We start from the raw sequence: 20517 nt of genomic DNA, 5'->3' as shown, positions 1-20517 counted from the left end.
TTTTTTTTTTGTTTAAACCATTAATCCTCGAGGAGATCCATTGGAAACAACTCGTGCTCGAGTGCAAAGTGAAAGAAAGAAAAGGGAAAGAGGAAAGGAAGGAGAGGAGAGAGAGAAAAGGGAAAAGCGACTTTCTTTTAGTCGGTCGTTGTTCCGGAAATACGCGAGTGTAAATCAAAATTTATTTCCCGACTTGAAACGCGGCGGGAACGAAACTGGCATGAGTGGAAACTTTGCCAGAGGAATTTTTTTATTCTTCTGCTTTTGTTGGTTTTTTTCTCTCTCTCTTTCTCTCTCTCTCATTTTTTTTCTTTTACACCAGTGTTCCTCAACCTGCGTGCTCGCTGAAAGAATCGCTGTGATTATTCTTGAATATAAGAAATAAAATATTACGTTTGATTTATCTTATCAAAAATATATATTTATATAAGTAATTATGAGAGAAGAGGCAGATTTACAGTTTTTTTTGATACAAAATAATTTTCCAACTTGTGCATTTATCATTTTCCATTTAAGAAAGGAAAGCTTTTCGTCGATGAGAATTAAAGATATTATTATTAGTATCTAATCTATCAATCACCTAACGATGGGCAAAATTTAAATTAAGAATAATTTACTTCAATAATAATTATCCCCAAATAGCCTAGATTATATGCAAAACCAATCATAAAACGAGCATTGTTCGAACATTTTGTATAAATAATCGCTCGAATTAACTATTCCATTAACTTGGAATCCAAAATTTTCGACGCTCGATTGAACGTATTCGCACACGAAACAAATCTCCCCACCTTTCTCTCCTCCCCAACTTCTTCTTCTTCTTCTTCTTCTTCTTCCTCTTCTGGGAACTTCTTATTGGCAATTCCAAAAGCTCTCTCTGGGCCGATACCGTATGCGCCGCTACACGTTCAAACGCGTACAGGTTAGGTTATCATCGTTGCGCGCCTTTCGCCTTCGACAAATTGTCGTCGAATCGATGGGGAATTTTGACGAATCCCATCCGTTTTTCCTCTCCGGCCCACGCCAATTTCCCTTCCAGTTCCAGTTAACGCCACGCGTTGGTCGTTCCTCGATGTTCGCTCCTCTAGAGAGAGAGAGAGAGAAAGAGAGAATGAGAAAGAGAGAGAGAGAGAGAGGGAGAGGTACAAGGTGGGCCATCTCCGCGCATAGACGACCTTGCATTTGCTTTTGCATATATACGACGATGGGTTTCGGGCGCATGATCGGGCGCGGGAGCACAACCTTGGCCGGGGCATAAACGAACGAAACTTGGGGGGGGGGGGAGAGGATGGAGGGAGGAGGGAGGAGGCTGAGGCCCACGTCACGCCACTTTCGGTTTTATCGGCGGATCCTTCTCCTCTGGAATATAGTTATTCGCGGTTAGATGGAATCCCGCCGGTTGAGACCGATTTGTTTCGGGAAGTTGGCGGTAATTTATGGCTCCTTAAATGGATAAAAGATTCGCGAGGAGAAGGGGATTCGATCCCCGGTTTTATCGATCCTGGAGGAGGAGGTCGTTGACGCTTTTAAATAACTCGCTTTTAAACATTTTTAGAAGAAAGTATATAGACGATTAATCGAATGATTCGATTGATTTTCCATATTTCGAAGATCCAAACATTTGCAAGAATTGAGGAAATAGATGAGAGAGAGGGTCGCTCGTGTCGCTGCTCACCTCCAAAAATCTGTCGAAAATCTGTTGCACCAGGTACAGGCTCTCCAATCTCGAAGCCAAGGCTAATGGCGAAGTTATCGGTAACCGGAACCAATTGCTGCCAGTTGCGTATTTTCGACAGCCACTCTTGACTCAATGCCTTCTATTTATACGTTTCGACCCCCTTTGCCCCCTGTCGACGACGACAATCTCAGTCGGCTCTTTGGTAACCTTTGTTTAAAGGAAAAAAAAAGAAGAGGAAAGGAAAAGAAAAATATTGTGAAGAGAAAAGAGAGAGGAAAACAGGGAAGACGTTTAAATTCTCTTGGAATTCAAACGTGTTGGTTCGATTGTTGGAGGAAAGACCGGCTTTATGGGAAAAAGAATCTCCGAAACGTGGAATAAATTCAACTAAGAAGAAGGATTCGCGTAATCGTTTACGAAGGAGTTTAATAATTAATTTTGGATCGTTCTGAATCATAAAAATGAACGTAAGGGATGTATATCTGTTTTATATAACTTGGATTTAAGGTTAAAAAATTGGAAATGAAAAATCGAAGCGTAGTTTGGATTAAAGAGAATTGGAACAATTGTACGGAATAAGATCGATAATTCGCCTTTTTTCAAAGAATAAACGAACGACTTGTTGTTATTTGTAATTCTGATTATTCTTCCAAGACTTTTTGAACCGTGTCGCGTTCATACAGGTGGACAGGTTTATTTTCGACTGCGGTGCAAAGTTCGAATGAAATTTTTTTCAAGAAGTCGAGAAAGCCAAGTCGGTTGACCTATCCCAAAGTGGCTGTTTATCGCCTAGGTTGCTGAATAGTTGAGCAAACCGGGCGAATCATTCAACGTCCACACACGTTTTTTCTAAAATTCGAGAAGAAGAATACGTATCCTTGCTTACTTCTTAATGGCCGAATTCGAGGAAGAGAAAGTCGAGATTAATAATTTTTTTTTTTTAATAATTACTTTAATTCGCGTCTTGTCAAATACACGAGATATAAAAGTATACACACGAAATTTTGTCTCGATGATTAAAGGAGGAAAGAGAACGACTCGTTTCCTACATTTACATTTATATGAAATATTTAAATTCTCTCCTGAAACATCATATATATATATATATATATATATACATATCGCACTCGTTCCAATTTCTGTTCAACGAATTTGCAAAATTTTCCACAAATACAATTCAAAACACGTGAAAACGTATAAAACGTGTATCGCAATTAATATGAAAAATAGATATTTCTGGCCGATAACGATAGATACACGGGAAAAGAAAAATGTAAGAAACAGATAGACATAGAAATTCACTTGTTCACAAGGCTCGCGATGACTAAGGGAAGGAGAGAAGGGTGGGTGACGTGGTCAGGCGAATAAGCCGCGGTTAGCCCACATCCACGCAGCCGATGGATCCTCGGCCCGAGTCCCAATTTGGTGAATCAGTGTCCGGAATTTGGGGCCGGGCAGACGGGCCGACCTCAACGAGACCGAAAGTGAGAATTTTAGCGCCTACCAAGGCTGCCGAATCTTCTCGCCGATAAACACCAACGATCCTCCCCCTCCTCCTCCTCCTCCTCCTCCTCCGTCATTGACATTCAAACACGCAACGTTCAAGCGCCCCCTTCTTCCCTCCCAGATGGAGAAGAGAAAGAGGGAGAGAGAAAGAAAGGAGGGGGAGAGAAAAAAAGGAAGGAAGGATGAGAAGTGAAAAGAGGAGGCGAGAGAGGAGGAGCAAGGAACAAAGGGAAAGGAGGAAAGAGGAGAGGAGGAAAGCAAAGGTCGTCTCTCTGGCCGGGGGTGGGGACGAGAGAGAGCGCGGCTCGCGCCGATTTCCGACCTTGAGGGGAAAAAGTGGCGGAACCGTAGATTCCTTCGCCCCTCCTAATTTTTCTTTCGCTTCTTGCACTTTACTTTCCTTTACTCACCTACGAGGCATTGTTTCCCGAAACAATTATTCCACGTTATGAAATTCAGTATCGTCGTTGAATACCTCCGTCTCTGAATTTCCTCGAAGAGCAGACTTTCAAGGATCGAAGAGAGGGATTATTAAAAGGCGATACTCGATTATTGGAAATGGAAAATTTCCTCGCTCGAGAGAGACGACACCCGCGCAAGGATAAGGATTGTTTTTTCGTCGTCTCCTCCTCCTCCTCCTCCTCTTCTTCCTCCTCCTCCTTGTTCTCGGTCGAGAGAATAAGCATCGTAAAGATCGGAATTGCTTCTCGGAACGTTCCGCGGCCCCGCCAGATGAATCTCTTAAAATATACCCGAAATTCCACGTCCGTCCAATATTTGCACGGACCGACTGGCCACGGACAGGATATATATCCGGAGACGCGGGATGCATCGCGCTTAAACCTTGCGACCCGTCTGCTCTCTCTCCTCCGTGGGCCATGTGGACTTCGTTTCTATTGTTGGAAAGTCTTCTCTGTCTCTCTCTCTCTCTCTCTCTCTCTCTCCCCTTTCTTTGATTCTCCTCGTTTTCGTCCTCTGTACACACTGTTTGTTCCACGGAGAGAGAAGAAAAGAAAAAAGGAGGGTGGGGAAAGAAGAAAGAAAAATGAGACGAGGAGGACCTCGAGGGAATAGGGAAGAGAGAGAGAGAGAGGGAGGGAAAAGCTGTTTTTCTCGAGGGGAGGAGCGGCTTGATTTTTAGGATACTTTTCGTAGGGGTGGTTTCCTTTTAATAGAGGTATAGCCTCAAGGACGAAAGGGGGTGAAGGGTTTTACGAGGCAAGCTTGTCGTGGATTTATTTTGAATTTTTGGAGGGGAGGGACAGTTTGGGCTCGATGAAAACGATGAGATTATTTTTAAAAAATATATATTGTAATCTGAGAAGTGACGAAGAGAATCGTTTTCTTTTCGATTTTTAAAAAAATTTCGTAGATAGTTGTTGAGTACGTTGAGAGTAATTGATTACTCTCTCTCTCTCTCTCTTTCTCTCTCTCCTTTTTCGGAAAAACTGTTTCTTAAGGGAAGATTTAGGGGAAGTGGATCTTGTTTGTCGAGGAGGTTGAAAAGGTTCTCCCGGCGAAGAAGTTGGGTTAATTTACCGCTATTCTTCGAGCTCGAGGGCAGAAGGGTCATGCGAAGTATATTTTACGATGAAAGTTACGGGAAAATTCTGTCTGGACTCTTTTTTCCCCCTCCCTTTCGACAATTCTTGCGCGAGTTGTTCGAGAACGATTTATACGATGTACAAGAAGACCTCCTTTTTTAATCGACAATTTCAAAAAGCTAGGAATAATTAACACTTCCTCGTGCGAGAAAATTGTTCTCTCCGTCTAAGTAAGAGCTCTCTATATACCTGTCTCTCAAGTTTTCTCGTTAGAAAATATTGTACGGCGGAAAGTTTCGAAAAAGTGGATAATTAGATCTCGTAAAAATTGCTTTTAAGATTATTTCTCCCCTCTTCGAGTTTATAATAGTACCTATTCGTAATAATCATCATAGAAATATCGAGTCAAATTCTTATCCCCCGGCTCCTCAACAGATGATCTTCAAATATCTAAAATAATCTTAAAAAAAAAATATATATTCTTTCTCTATAATTCACTCATAGTTTTACAATATTATAACTCCATCATCCACGTTTCTGAAATATTCTCCCCCTTTCCTTCCTCCCCTCAAAGAATCTTTCACGAAAGATCATCATCATTCCGCCGTAACATTTCTCCCCCACCCCTATTCGATCCTATTCCATTGAGTTGGCGCGCCATTTGCGCCAAAATCGAGTGGAAACCACCCCCTCCCACCCCTTTCTTTCACGACCGTCGCGTGATCTCGGATCGACGTTACGACGTTTTCGGGTCGATCGACCGTTGCGAGTCGTCGAGCGTTATTTCGTAACGCGAGATTTGCTTATGCAAATGGCGGGGCCGGCCTCCATCGAAAGGAACAATAAACGTGGCGGTGCAATTGTACGCGTACGGATAATTAGCGGGTAGACGGTAACCAGTTTAACAAACGTGTCAAAGGAGCGGTCAACTTGATATCAGGACAAAGACGAATGAACTGTTATTGATGGCACTTAACAGTGGTTGCCGGTCGGCGAACCAACGCGCGCTCCTTCGCCCGATCCATTCGCCGTTCCTCAGCCAGAGTAAAATTATCTATGCGTCACCGATCACTTCGCGGAATTCGCAAATTTCCCCCTCCTCCCCCATTTTCATTAATCCTCCACCCTTTCTTTCCACGGAATTTACTCGTTATTTCGTTTCCTTTTTCAGAAGAAGATTTATTTTTCTCGAAGCATATTAGAAAATATCGTTACGTTTTATACGTGCTTCTTTCGATGTGTTCTTTTGTCAAGTTATTTCAATCGAAAGTGTGTTCGATTTCGTTTACAGATATCGTGCTCTTTCAACGCGATGCTTCAGTTTTTCGATATTTCTCGACTCGTGCCTTTCTCTTCAGACATCGATAAAATCTTGAACGAATCTCTGTTTCGTCTATTTCTATATAAAGAACGAAAGTGAGAAGTAGAGAATCGAATTCGATTAACATTCTACCTAAAAATCTTTCCTCAAAAGCTTCGATTGGATTGGAAAAAGAGAAAAGAAAAAAAAGTAAAAAGTGAACGATAATAAGTTTTTTTTTTTTTTTTTTCTTATTCTCTTTGTTTTCAAAGATACTTGGTGCACGGTGAAAAATTTTCTTTTATACAGGAGTGGAGTGGCCGGCATTGTTATTTTAAAGTGTCTGCGTTGTTCGGTCTTCAGAAATAGAATAGAATATCGAAGATATTGGCGTGGCTGGACCGTGGACGAGCAGCGTTCGAAACGAGCCGAGTTCTTCGAGGAGGGAAGGAAAAGAGGGTCGATTTCTTGGGGGCTTCGCCGTAAAGAAATAAAAAATCGCCCGGCGAAACAACCGACCTGTACTATACGATATTTCACGTTACAAATAATCGTTGTAACGTGAAATATCGCGACCCTGAGGATCTGGCCCAAAAAATCGAGCTTTTCATCTGTCGAGACCGTTTCACTTCGCGTAGAAATAAATATTCGAACACGATCGCGTGGAATACGAAATGTATAAACGGAAAGTTAAATGAATTTCTCGCAACGATATTAAGTAGGGTGGATAAATAGATTTTTAAGAATGTAATGAAAACTAATTATAGGATTAGGATGTAATTAAAAATGGTTATCGAAGAGAAATATTTTGATTCTCTTGGGATGAAAAATATTTATTTCTTTTTTTTTTTTTTTTTTTTTGAGATATAGTACAGACTATAGTTAGGGTTTACACGTTTCTCGAATTGTTTATAATTTTTCTTAATTAATTGCATACGAATAAAAAATAGACGATTCGAGAGAAATTGATCATCGTAGGCCACGATGACACAGAGACCATCCCTCACGTCTGGCCCAGCTTTATTTCACGTTGCTCCATTTGTCGACGGCTAATCTGTTCGCGTACGCGGTGCATCGCTTGATTTATCGTCCAATTTCTTGCCTAATTTCGTGCTGGCCGAAAGCAGAATTCGTTCCCATCCGGCCTCGAGAAATCTTCCTTCGCACCTTCGAGTTTCTTGGACTCTGTCGAATCTCTGTTAGTCTGCAAGCAAAGAAAAAGAAAAAATTGTTGCCTCTCTATTCACGAAGGAATGTATTTCTGTAATTTTTGAAGATATTCAATGATTTACAACAAGATCCTCCAATTTTCAGCTTCGGTTACTGTTACGTTTTCACATTGGAAATGCCGAGATTTTCACAAAATTGAAATTCACCGGGTCCCCGAATGAACGAGGGTTAAAAATAGCCAGGCTTTATTATTCGACTTTTGTTGCCGGTTCTCGAATCACGTCTCGTGCAAGTTCGATAAAGTTGATGATGGTATTTGAGAATTTATTTTGGCGCCGCTGTAGCCCCACGCTCTATATTGGCCTGCTTCCGAATTTAAATTAATCCCTTTTCATTTAATCTTTAACCTGCTCGCGATTAATTATTCGTGAAATTAAAATACATATTTTTAATCCTCAGAATTTTCCAAATTCTCGATCAACGTCCATCCCCGCTCCATTATTATTTTCCACCGTCAAAGTAATAAATCCAAAGAATTCTCAAACCAGAGAAGCTAAAAATCGTCTCCACTGTCGAACGGATCGGGGAAAAGAAAGAAGAGAGAGAGAGAGAGGGACACAGTTGGCTGCAATGGTTAAAGTAGCCGTTGGCCAACCGTGTCGCGGATGCGGGTCGTGAACGAAGCGGAAACGTGAAAATAATCCTCCTTCGACCATCGAGGGGGGAGGGGGGAGGGAGACGAGAATGATAAAAGGAAGGTTGGAATCGCGCGAATGTTCCGTGCCCTTGGCGACCCACTTCCGCCCAGAGTTCTCGAATCGGTCACGTTCTCGATCAACTCGTGTTTCCAACGACGGACACGAAATGGAAGCGTACGTGCCTCGATCGAAACCGCTTCCTCCCCTCCCCTTCTTATTTTCTTTCGTGATATTCCTCGAACACGGAAGGAAAATTTGTCGGCAGGCTTCGAGTAGGATCGATCTGGAAAGGATCTGGAACGAACGTTTCAGACGCGAGAAACGGAGAAGGAGGGCTCGTAATTGAAATGTTTCGGATGGGGGTGAGATTTGGAGTGCGTGATAAGGATGGAACGAAACGGGTTCCTCGGGGTTGAATGTTTCTTTGGCCGAACGCTGTGCAAGGATTCCTAGTTTAATCTTGGCTCAGACCGGTTTCTTCACTGTCTCCAACGAGAAATATAGCGTTCGAACTCTCTTTCTCGAGAAGGAAAAGAAAAAGAAAAAAAAAAAGAAACTTCAAAGGGTATTACAAGAACAATCAAAGATAAAATTCGTCCAATCTAAATCTTATTATTAATTATTAATTCCGATGCTCGTAGAAGCATCGATTTAGAGATCGGTCTGGTAAATTCACTAGATCCCTAGGGAGTTTAACGTCTGGATTGGGATCGGCTTCCGAAATGGAACGTCGGTGGTGTCCTTCTCGCGTAGAAGCGTCTCGATCTCGTCTCCAGACACTCGTTCTCCCTGGGAGGGCGAAATTAACTGCATGCAAGTGCTCTAAACGAGCTATTACCATTGCCAGACCGTTTACATGGGAGGTGGTGATTACGCGAACCTCCAGTCAAACGACAATGACTCTCTCTCTCTCTCTCTCTCTCTCTCTCTCTCTCTCTTTCTCTTTCTCTCGAAGCTCCACTCTTTCTGCTCCCTCGAGTGCGTGTGTACACGATGGGGGGAGGAGGGTAGGTGTGTGTGGGTTGGAAACATAAAATTCGTGGTAATCGTGTAATGACTCGTTCCGCCGACTCGTTCTCTGTGATAATTCCCCGGTAATGGATCTTAGAATAATTTTATAGTAATGGGGGTTGAAGATTGAATTTTATCGCGAATTTTTGCAATTTTTTTTTTTATAATTATTTCTCGAAGCTTCGTTCGTTTCTCGCGTTAAAATTGTAATTTTAGAGATTGAGTTGAATTTTGGATTTTGGATTTTCGTTTCAGACAATTCCATGATCGAATAGAATTTGTAATTAAGAATTTGACCGCTTTGTTAAATTATTTAACAAGAATTTGTTTCGATAGTAGATAGAAAATAATGAGTTGTCTCGTTATTTAAAAAGATAACGCGCGGTATGTTTGATCAAGTAGAATCGTCTAGACGATGATAAGACGATTCTATATTCTACGTTGAAAATATATAAATATGACGACACACGACCCAGAAATAAATAGTTCAATGTTCACTTTTCTATTAGCCGAATGGAACTATCTAAGATAAGAGATAATGATTTTGAAATACATGAAATATATCTAATGTTATTTCATCCAGTGGAAAATATTAAATTGAAACTGCATAATCCAAGTTTAATAAAAATAGATGATAATAATCTGCTTAATAATTCCAAAAAATAATTTCAAATTTCCATCAACGATTCTTCCTTTTCCTCTTAAACTTCGTTTCTCGAAGAATCGTGGTTTAAGCTTCTTCCATGCTTCTGCATAAGATCGCGATATTTCGATTTTAATCCATCTTCTCTGATCTCATTTAAAGTAGTTATAATATAACATTCGTGATGTATTGATTGTATACATAGCTAAACCGAATTCTTACGTGAGATTTCATCAGAAATATTGTTCACCGACACGGCAAACCTTTCTCGACGAATCAAAAAAGAAAAAGATTACGCGTTTGCACTGGTTAAAATTATTTACGAGCATTTTCGAGTTTTAACGTGGACACGATACTTCTACTGTTTGCAAACAGTTCTCGGTGTTTCCTTCGTTCTCGGTGCGCGTTTAAAAGCGCGTATTCACCGGCGAACAGTTCACGAATATTATTTACCGGCCAATTCGTTGCGCACTGTTCGCTATTCGCAGAAATGTCCACAATGCTGGCGAATATAGTTTACGAGCTGTTGCGAATTGCTCGCAAATAGCAATGTAAACCCAGCCTAAGGATGCAGGAATACACGAGGGTAATAATCGAATTGCTTTCAAGAATTACTTTTCTTTCCACTTTTTCTTTTGCGCGTGGAAAGTGGAAACGCTGCGAATTTGCGCCAACATTAAAAAATTACTCTTCCGGAGGGGGAAAATCACTCTCCCCGATTTATAGAACGAATATCTTCACTTCCAAACGATCGTGAATCCGATTGCGAATTTTTCCAAATATCAATCGTCGCCGACGAAACGACTCCCTCCACAATTTTGTACCATCTAATCTATAATCTATATATAGAATATAGAATAATCTTAGAAAGGGAGAGAGAGAGAGAGAGAGAGAGAGAGAGAGAGAGAGAGAGAGAGAGAGAGAGAGACGGTTCCGGTTGTTGGAATAAAATCGGTGGCGGTGGAAAAGTGTTTGGAGCGCGTGGAACGATCGAGTCAATTATGCTCGACCAGTTGTTGGACGTCGTATGCACGCCGCTGTTCATCCGTCTCCCGGGGGTCCGGATGTTCCGTCCCTCCATCCTTGTCGCGTCGAGGACGGCCTCCTCTCCTTCATCCTCGTCGCACGCTCCGGCTCGGCTCGGCTCGGTTCGTCCACCTATCGCGAGGAGAGCCAGTGACGAAGAATTAATTGCGGCTGAGTCCTTGGCGCTCCTCCTCACGGACGCGACGTGGGGCGATCCTCTTTGTTCGCCTGGACGTGCTTCCCGTATCAGCATGCGTGACGCGTACAAGTGTGGGTTCATCGGGTGCAGGAATGCAACGATCGCTGCCTCCGCGTGCGGCGATCGAGCCAACGGAGTTTGCGGAATATCGATGGATCTTGGTCTCGTCGAGGGGAAAGTGTCGCGCTCGTTTCTTTCTTTCGGGTTGAATTTTCGACGGGGGATCGAGAATTTTTACGTCGAGGAAAGTGGTTGAATTGTGCCGAATTTAGGAGGAAGAGATGGATGAATTTTTACGGATTTCGAAGGAGGAGAAGTTAAAGAGTATTTTCGTAGAAAGTACTTTTGAGAAAGAAAGATAATTGGATTGTTGAGAAATTTGGGATCTTTTGTTTCATTCGTTTCATACGAACCAGTTCTTTTGCTTGGAAAGAATTGAATAGAGGTGTAGAATAGAGATATAATTATTGGCCTGGTTATTTCGAAAGATCATTCTCACGTGGAAAAACGTGTTTTCTTTATGGAAGAAGAATATCGAAAAGCGTACCACGTTCGTTCGTTAGGTACGAAATTCACGAGAGAGAGGTCGACAACTTCGCCGAGAAACTTATAAAGAAGTTTAACATTTCAATTCCGCGTGTTCAGGAATTCGAAGATAAATTTGTCGAAGAATTCGAAGGGAGGAAATTGCTATATCCCTAGAAAATTAATAAAGGAGGCAAAAATTCCTAGGCGAAGGAACTGGTGATTTTCTTCGATGACACGAAAAAATTCTCTCCTCCCCCCCTCTCTCTCTCTCTCTCTCTCTCTCTCTTCTTCGATAAATAGTCCCCGCGGGGATATTAGTTTGCGCTCGCCTCGACGCATATCTCGTTGTTCAACGGTGGAACTTCAACAAGTTCGCATCTGGGATCTTGGCGAGGAGCGATCGTAAACGACGCAGGGGTTCGAGTGGATCAAGAAACAAGAATGCCTGATGGTGATGTAAGCGCAGTTAGATCGTAGAATCGAAAGAGTCTCTCGAATCTCTCTCTGAAATATCCCGTGGTGGATCTACCAGGTAATTCCATATTTTCGAAAATCACGTTTCCTTCCCTCCCCTTTCCTGACGTCTTCTTTCCTCCGACCATTTGTTCCTCAGAGTCTCCGCTTTTAGAAATATTACTCGAAAATAATTTTCATTCTCCTAATCGCGAGATTATATCTTTCTCCATTCTGGTTTTAATTTTCAAATAATTCTCAAATAAAATTGTTCGAACGAAATTGTATATACGATAAATACGAGTATCGAATTTTACAATTTTTAAATCGTTTAAAAAACAATTTTCGATCCACGAATTCGGATTTTAAATTTAACGAAAAATCTTCCAATTTTTATCTCCTTCTGGAACATCAATCTTTTCCTTCAGAATCTTCGAATCCTCGATTATATTATATTCGATATTGAGATCAATTCTCCACGTTATATCAATTTGCGATCCGACAAAAATGCTTCTTTTGATCGCCTCTCCCCTCCCTCCCTTTAGCTCGCCCCTCGATATTCCGTTGGCGACTTTCTCCCGGACGATTTATATCCCGAGGTGAAGATCGGATTTGCCTCGCTCGTCCCGTGCCAAAAAATCCCCTCTCTCTCTCTCTCTCTTTCTCTCTCTGGACAAGGCTGACAGCGGACGGAGAGAGCGCGAGGATCGAGGGCCCAGGAGGGCATCATCAAAAGCTTATAGCAGGCCGCTTGGGAAGGGGAGGGGAGGAGGGGAGGGAGGGGGCGCCTCTGTTGGAGGCGGTGGAAAGAGGGGAGGGGATCGGGACGATCCATTGCAAGGCCCTCCCCATTATGCCCGAACAATGTAACAAATAACCTCATCAGACTATCTCAGACGCCATTGTGAGGCGTCGTTGAGCGTTCGTCGGAGAATGCATCGCCGCGCCGGTCCCTCTCCCCATTTCTTTTCCACCTTTTTTCCCCTCATTTTTCTCCCCGCTTCTCTCTCTCTCTCTCTCTCTCTCTCTCTCTCTCTCTTTTTTTTTCACTTTAGCATATCGCGTTAGCGAGAGAAAGAGTCGAGCGGAGGCGGAGACCTGTGGCGGAGGGGGGAGGAAAAAAAATCAGCAGGCGCGGTTTGGACTAAATGTCCCTAGTAAGCGTATATCGCAATAATAGGGCCCGGGCCTTGGCTGGGTTTCGTAATTCTCCTCTCCTGAGGCAGATTTGTCAAGTGTCCCTCGGGAGGGAGGAAAGGAGGGAGAGGAGGAGGATCTTTTGATGATGTCAGGAGAGGATTTTCCTTTCCTCCTCTGAGATTGATCTGAAGGGCCGGTCATTTAGGTGGCCCCCGGGAAAGATTGGAAATTGGCTTACCTCTTCATTTCTTTCTCTTTTTTTTTTTCTCCCCGCAAAACGAGAGAGAGGAAGAGAGAGAGGAAGAGAGAGAGAGAGAGAGAGGGTTGTTTAAATTTAACCCAGGCTCGATTCCTCTTCTCTCGTTCCTTGGCCGAACAATAAGAACTCCGTGTACAGAATAGACGACGAGGACGATGCAGTACTACCCCGTCCCTTGTTCCGGGACAATTCTTAACGAGAAGCGAAGAAATCTTCGACTTCCTTTTTTTTCCGGTCCACGGTTTTTAAAACCTGGATTTCTGGATTTTATCGTTCTAGAAAATTTTATGGAATCTTCATTCCTCGTACATCAGTTTCTACTCTAGTTTCTAGAAATTTTTAGAATTCGCAATCCAAATTTCCAAATATCCATCCTCTCCCTACAATCCTTCGAACACAATGCACACAAAAGCAAGAAACAAATTTCACCCCCTCGGAGATTCCTCAGAGTTGGCCATTGTCGAGAAAGAATTGCAGCGAAACGCGCACGCACCCCTTCCTCCTCCTCTCTCTCTCTCTCTCTCTCTCTCCCCTCCTCCTCCTCCCTCCTGTTCCCGCGCGAAATCGTCATGTGTGGGCCTCGTCGTCGGCCACGGTATTGACACTAAGCGTTGTTTAGGTCGGCCGTTTGGCCGGGAACAAGAACCTCGGCCCAGCATTTTGGCTCCGGTCCACGAGGCGTGCGAGCCGACTAGCCAAGCGGACTAGTCCGATCGATTCCGCCGCCCACGCGCCGCGGATTCTCGTGTTCGCGGCCTTTATCTCGGTTACGGCTTTTTACGTTGGCCAACCTCGTTCGCCAACCGTGTGTGCTTGTGTGGTGTGTGTGTGTGTGTTCGTGCGTCGTGCGTTGAAACAGGCAGCGCTAGATTCGATCTGTCCCCGAGTTTATCGAGTTTATCGCGCGACTTCTCGCGGGGTGGCTTTCTCTCTTTCTTGTTTCTCTCTCTCTCTCTCTCTTTCTCCCCTCTCCTTTTTTTCCTTTTACGACCACCATTTATACGCGTCCTGTTGGCCCAGTGTTTCGCAACGTTTTTTTGAGACGTGACCTTATTTTATAGCAGGCTGGAATAAGTAAGTGGTGGTTTTTTTTTTTTTTTTTTTTAATAGGACGAGGTAAATGTAATATTTTATTTTTTTTTTTTTTTTTTATGGAATATGTATACGCGTATGCGTGTGCGTGCAGGAGATGTTAGAAGAGAGTAAGAATAATATTGGATATTGGTCGAATGTTGTTAAACGTAATAGTTTATTCATGGTGTAAGAGGAGAATGTTAGTCGGATAGAACTTTTATTCGATACTTTAGATGGGGGATATTCGTGCGATGCAAATTTATTGCATTTTCGCGTATAGATATGCAATTTTCTGCGGTCGAAACAATCTTATTTTGAGTAAGTAATTGTATATAGATATCCTGTTTGAAACTTTGTGACCCCTCGTTGGAGGGGGTCACAGGTTGGGAAACACTGTGCTAGCGATCGACTAGCCGCGTTTTACAACCGTGTCTTCATTTCTTTTTCTTTTTTCTTTTTTTTTTTTTTTTCCTTTTTTTGTTCACCCCTTAGACGATCTTAGATTTTAAGACCGTATAAAAATGTCCAACCTTATGTGAATTTTTTATCTGTCTCCTTTTTCCATTTCTCTCTCTCTCTTTCTCTCTCTCTCTCTCTCTCTTTCATTTATTTGTTTTATTTATACAATTGGAATTCGTGGGTTCGTTCAGAACGGTTCCTTTTACTGGAAATAGTTGGAATTCTGTTGGATTGTGTTTTTGGAAACGGGTATCGAATTACGCGGTTCGAAACTCGAATGTTCGGACGAATATCGCGTGACAATTTTTTTTTATTTATTACGCGTATTAACGGTAATTAACAACGGAGCTCAACAAAGGATCTCGAAAAGGAAAAGAATTGTTCTCCCCCTCCTCCGTTGAATATCTTTTCCTTCTTTACACAATTTCAAAATTTCACAAATTCTTCGAATTTCTAAAACGTTCAAAAATCTCGCTCGAGATCCCGCTGGGAAAATGAACGTATAACCGCGCATAATCTCGATCTAAAAAAAAAAAAAAAAAAAAAGAAAGAAAGAAAGAAAAAAAGATACTTAAGATTCCGATACGCGTCTACGCATCCGCTTATTAATCCTTATCAAATTGAACCTGGGAAGAAAGTGAAATGACACATTTGGCCAGGATGCGTATACTGGCTCACGTATCCCTGATAATACGTATTATCAACGGGTGGAGAGGATACGCTATTGGGGAAAATTTCAAAATTTGTATTCAACCGCGGCCGAAAACGAGCGCATCATACGATCACAACCACCCGTCTTTATCTCCTCCTCCCTCCGCCACACCGCCCTTGGAAAAAATCGGCGGATCGAAGGCGACGCGTTAATTCACTCGACAATTAAATTAATGCAAATCTGTCGTCTCCTCATCCATTATTCCCGAGGTATCGTGATCGAGGAACGATCGATCGTAATCGTCGAATACCACCGGTTTTCCAAGAAACCACTTGTGGTGACGGAGCGAGAGAGAGGGAGGGAGTGGAGGGAGAGAGAGAGATAGAGAGGATCGGTGGAAACTCGTAAAAGGCTGAGCTATTATTTTATGACGTTCCATCCACGGTGTCGAACCGTGTCTCTCCGTCTGAAACGTTATTATGCAATGATGACACAGCCGACGCTGGATCGCCATGAAAACGGCGACGGAATTACAGAGGCGGCCTTTCATCGTTGGCTAAGTCTCTAAAACGAGGAGGCCGATCTGACTCTTCTTTTTATATATATATATATATATTTATTTATTTATTTTTCCATTACTTTTCTCTCTCTTTTTTAAAAGAAATGCTTCGCAGAATTTTTTTTTTCTTTTCAATTGTGCGATTAAATAACACGCGACAATATGTGGCTTTCTCGCAAGCATGGGTAGTCGTTTTTGCTCGCCGCACTCGGAGCTCTGATATTTGGGTCAATTGGTATTTCGTTAATTAATTTATCGAGGTTGTTAGCGTTGGATGTTGGTAATGGAGGGATTAGAGATTGTAATTGGGCTCGTAAACGCGAACAAAAGAAAATGGAAATAAAAGGATCGATCGATTCTTGATCGATACTTTTTAACCGACGATTTCAACGCGATACGAGTAGAGTGAACGTGGGGGAGGTAGAAAGATTAAAGGGGACGGAACCATGCCGGAATCGGGGCAGCACAAGTGGCAAACCTCTCGGGCTGGATGTTCGTGAATCGTGAACAAGCCGGCTTATGCAAATCACGCGTCGCTATTTACGATAGCGCGCGCGCACGTTCACTATTGTTTTCTCCGCGTTGGCCGGCTGCGTGAAAGGAATAAATTGGCCGGTCGAATCGATCCTGAAACATGCCTCTAAAATTAGCCTGGCCGCTTCGACATCCACCGCGATTTTCGGCTCGATTTCGACCAATTTTCTTCAAAAAGTTTTTCCTCCTGCTCACAACATCTCTCCTTCTCTAATTTCAAATGGGATGATTTGAAACTGATCTTGGAAAAATTGTATCTAGAATCGGTTGGAAAGTTTTTAAAAAGCATGCTTGCATGCTCGATCGAGGGATTTAGGAATTAGTCGAATTTCGAAGGGGCCGGATATTCTTCGGAGTTGAGTAACGAAAGTTGGCGGCTTTTTTTTCCCAACGTTGGCCGTTTAAACAACGGAGAGCGGAGAAAATACACGGACAACACGGTGGTCGGGATATTTGTCGAGCAATTATTGATTCGCGGAGAAAATGCGCGTGCGATGATATATTCCTCTCGAGAAGAATTTTCAAAAAAAAAAAAAAAAAAAAGAAGAAAAGAAAGAAGGAAAGAAGGAAAGAAAGAAAGAAAGAAAGAAAGAAAAGAAATTTCTCCCCTCTCCAATCCTCGTTGATCAAACACTTTCCAATGTTTTGAAACAATCAAATAATTACAATTAATCCGCGCAAACAAAGAAAGTGAAAGTTATATACCTATCACCTTTTGATCGCGTACCCGTGAGATTTTTCCTCTCTAATTTTGTCTCATCCTCATCGTAAATGAGGATCCTAATGAAAAGCAAACAGAGAACGAAGGGAAGGGAAAGGAATAATGAAATTTTATTATTGAACTTTAAATGAAACTCTCGTTAAGATCTCGTCATAAGATCCCGTGTGTTTAAAGAGAAATGAAGAATCCGCCGTCAATCAACGCCAACCGTTTCGCAACCGATGATATTAAAACCGTTGTTCCCCTCCCCCCCTCAGCTCCCCAGCCCGTTAACACTTATCTCATCGAATCGGCGCGAAACAATGGAGCGAGAAGGAAAACCGAGCTATCGATAAATATTTATCTCTTATTTATATATCGATGACAACACGAAGAGCCTCTCTTTCGAAGAAGAGACAGAAAGAAAGAAACACTTCCGCTGGGGAATCGTGTTCGCGTAGACGTTCGCGTCTAGAGACGAAACGAAAATTTTCACAAAATTCAATTCGATTCTTCGAAGAGGAAAAACTTTTGTAAAATTTTTGTAAAGAAATTTTCGAAAGTGAAAAGAAAAAAATCGAAGCTCGCGTTAAACTAAAATCTAATCCAACGTTGGAAGCGAATTCTGGGAACGGGAGCGGAGGCGTTTCGTCGTCGTTGCGTAGCGAAATGTGGGACAACCGAGTCGGGTCTAGGCTGAGTTATTCAGATTAATTGTCTTTTAACTTTGGCCGGGCAGAAAGCCGGCCGAATATACACCGCCGCGCGATGCCAGTCACGGTGTCACTTTCGCGACTCGTTTATTCTCATTCCCCGTATCTGTCGCGTATCGAGGAAGCGGCAAGGATAAAGCAGCCGATTGGCCGATTCGTGTTTATGGTACACGCGCGCGGGTTTTAGCCTTTTGACCCTTGCAAGACCGTTTGCAACAGAGTGCTCACGCTCCTTTCCCATCGCGTGATCTCTTTGGAATTTATATATATATATATATGTGTGTGTAGTTTTTAATTTTCCGTTAATTCTTTTTTTTTTTTAACGCATTTCGANTTCCGTTAATTCTTTTTTTTTTTAACGCATTTCGAAAGAAACGAGAGTTCTTTCCAATTTATCTTTTTCTTCCTCACTCTTTATTCGTTTGTTTTTTATATCTTGGAAATTTTGTTTAAAAATTACGTAGAAATTTGTCTCGATCCGGTCAAAGAGGCGGTTAAAGGGGGCGGTTGGAAGGGTGAAAGTGGTTCCGTCGAAGGTAACGGGTTGGAACGATGTTAAGGCTGTCGCGGAGTTCACGAAGCCGGTTATTCACCGCGCGCAACTCGGTGTCGCCGCTGCAATTTATCGAGTAATAACAATTTTACACTCGGTTGAGCCCAGTAACTGTCGTGTACAAGTTTGGCCATGCTACGCCTCGCTTCGAACAAAAGTAAACTAATAATTTTATTCTTCTCCGTAGAATGGAGTAAGATAATTTGGGAAAAATCTTATCCCTTCGAACTAGTCAACTTTTTAACCAAAACTTGGATTGCGTGGGATTGATTTTCGAGAAAAGGAGGACACGGGTCGGGTGTTCGTCTCCTTCCTCCGCGGACGCGGAAGTCTCGCGAGGATCGTGCAACCAGGCGGGGAGGTGAGCGCTCGTGTAGAGAGGATTGCGCGTAATTTAATGAATCGGAGAGGAGAAGTAACGGTCGCGCTCGAATTGCAAATGCTGATTTTTGACATTCCACCGCGCGTTGGAACACGCCTGACCCACTTTATCGCACCACTCGCAGCCTGCTGTTACTCGGCCCCAAATTTATCTACCACCATCACGATGATCGAATAGAAAACTCTCTCTCTATCCCAGATCCCTTATTCTTCCCCTTAAAATTAAATCATCCTTAATATAATACAAATTCCAAGCAAAATCTCGTACCCGTAATAACAATAATAATTATCATTATTATTAAAAATTCACCAATCAAATTATCCATAAAAACTTAAAATTCCAAAAATAACACTCCCCCTTCTAAAAGAAGAGAAACAAGCGGAAACTATTGCATCGCGCATCGTTGTCGCGCATAATCGTCCCAATTCCGTGGCGGCAGAAATTCGATCTCGGCAAAAGGTTAACTCTTTCCCAGACGAGAAGGGGACAGGAACCGCGCGGGTATTATAAATCGACGAAGCTGGAAAGGAGGAGGGGGAGAAGGAGAGAAGACGAAACTCCGTGTGACGAGGCCGGAACCACTATCCTCCCCGGATCGGTTGTAATATCGTAACGTAGCGGTAGGACCTAGGAAGAGGAGGCCTCCCCCCTCCCTCTCTCCTCGCCTCTGATATATTGCGGACACCGGTCGCCTCGTTGGAGGAGGAGGAGGAGGGGGCGGGTGACGGCGGTAGCGGTTATAAAGATTTGTAGGGACAGGTTCCCCCCCGGCTACCTACGAGCACAGCTGCTCGTCCTAGCCAAGGAAGGAGGATCGCGGTAGACGTCGAGAGGTGCAACGGCGGCGGCACCTCTCTTCCTCGTCGCGGCTCACCTCGTCGTGTACGCGCTCACGTTTATACACCTACACCTCCGCCCGGGGAGAGGCTACCCGGCAACCTACCTACCTACCTACCTACGTGATCCTGCCCGGCTAACACACTGCCACACTAACAACCCGCCATTCTGCCTCGTAACGGTACATCAAGCCCGCTCCTATCCGCGCCGGTCCTTTCGGCCTACGTCGCGCAACAGAGCTCTTTCCTCGTTGTCCACTTCGTTCCTCGCGACTGAGATCGAGAGAGAGAGAGATTTTTCTTTTTCTTTCTCTTCTCTATTGCAGCGAAATGTAATAATTTTTTTGTTGACGCGAGATTGATAAATGGATCTTTTTAAGAGGGATTTTTTTTGGATTTCGAGGAAGTTGAAGTTGAATTTTTGATGGAGCGTGGTGATTTCTAACGGTCGTTCAACTCTCGGATTGGCGGAGGTTCGAAACGTTGATAATCGATTCTCTCCTTTCTCCGCAGTAGAAGGTTTTTCACCTCTCGCCTCTCTCTCTCTCTCTCTCTCTCTCTCTCGGTTTTGTCCGGAGGAGATTGGCCGCTCGCGTGTGCACGTGCTCCCAGTGTCACGTTTATGATGCGTTCAACCTTCAGCTGTTTCGTAGATTTCTCCGTGGAAAATTTCTCTCTCTTTTTCTAGGAGGAAAATAGAATCATCTGTCGCATTGAATTGTCTTCCACGGGTGGAATGTTGCGTATCTCCTCTTCCCCTTCTTAATTCTATTAAAATTTTTTTTAATTTATCTCACCAGGAAGGGAACGAAACAGCTGATAATTGTCTAGAAAAATTATAGAACGAGTCTGTCGAATTCTGCCAACGGGACTCTTGGGTAAAAAAAAAAAAAAAAAAAA

General features: G+C 42.9%; 1 protein-coding gene across 4 annotated transcripts in view; it reads left to right on the top strand.

Annotated features, from left to right (window-relative positions):
* LOC122712654 overlaps positions 1–20517 on the top strand; it is an 80331-nt gene that overhangs the window by 49610 nt on the left and 10204 nt on the right. The gene's annotated exons all lie outside the window — the stretch shown is intronic.

The sequence above is a fragment of the Apis laboriosa genome, unplaced genomic scaffold, assembly GCF_014066325.1.
Source record: "Apis laboriosa isolate Shangri-la unplaced genomic scaffold, ASM1406632v1 scaffold204_cov149, whole genome shotgun sequence".
Lineage (NCBI taxonomy): Eukaryota > Metazoa > Arthropoda > Insecta > Hymenoptera > Apidae > Apis > Apis laboriosa.
Note: the sequence above shows the minus strand (reverse complement) of the source record. Positions and strands in the feature narration are given on the sequence as shown.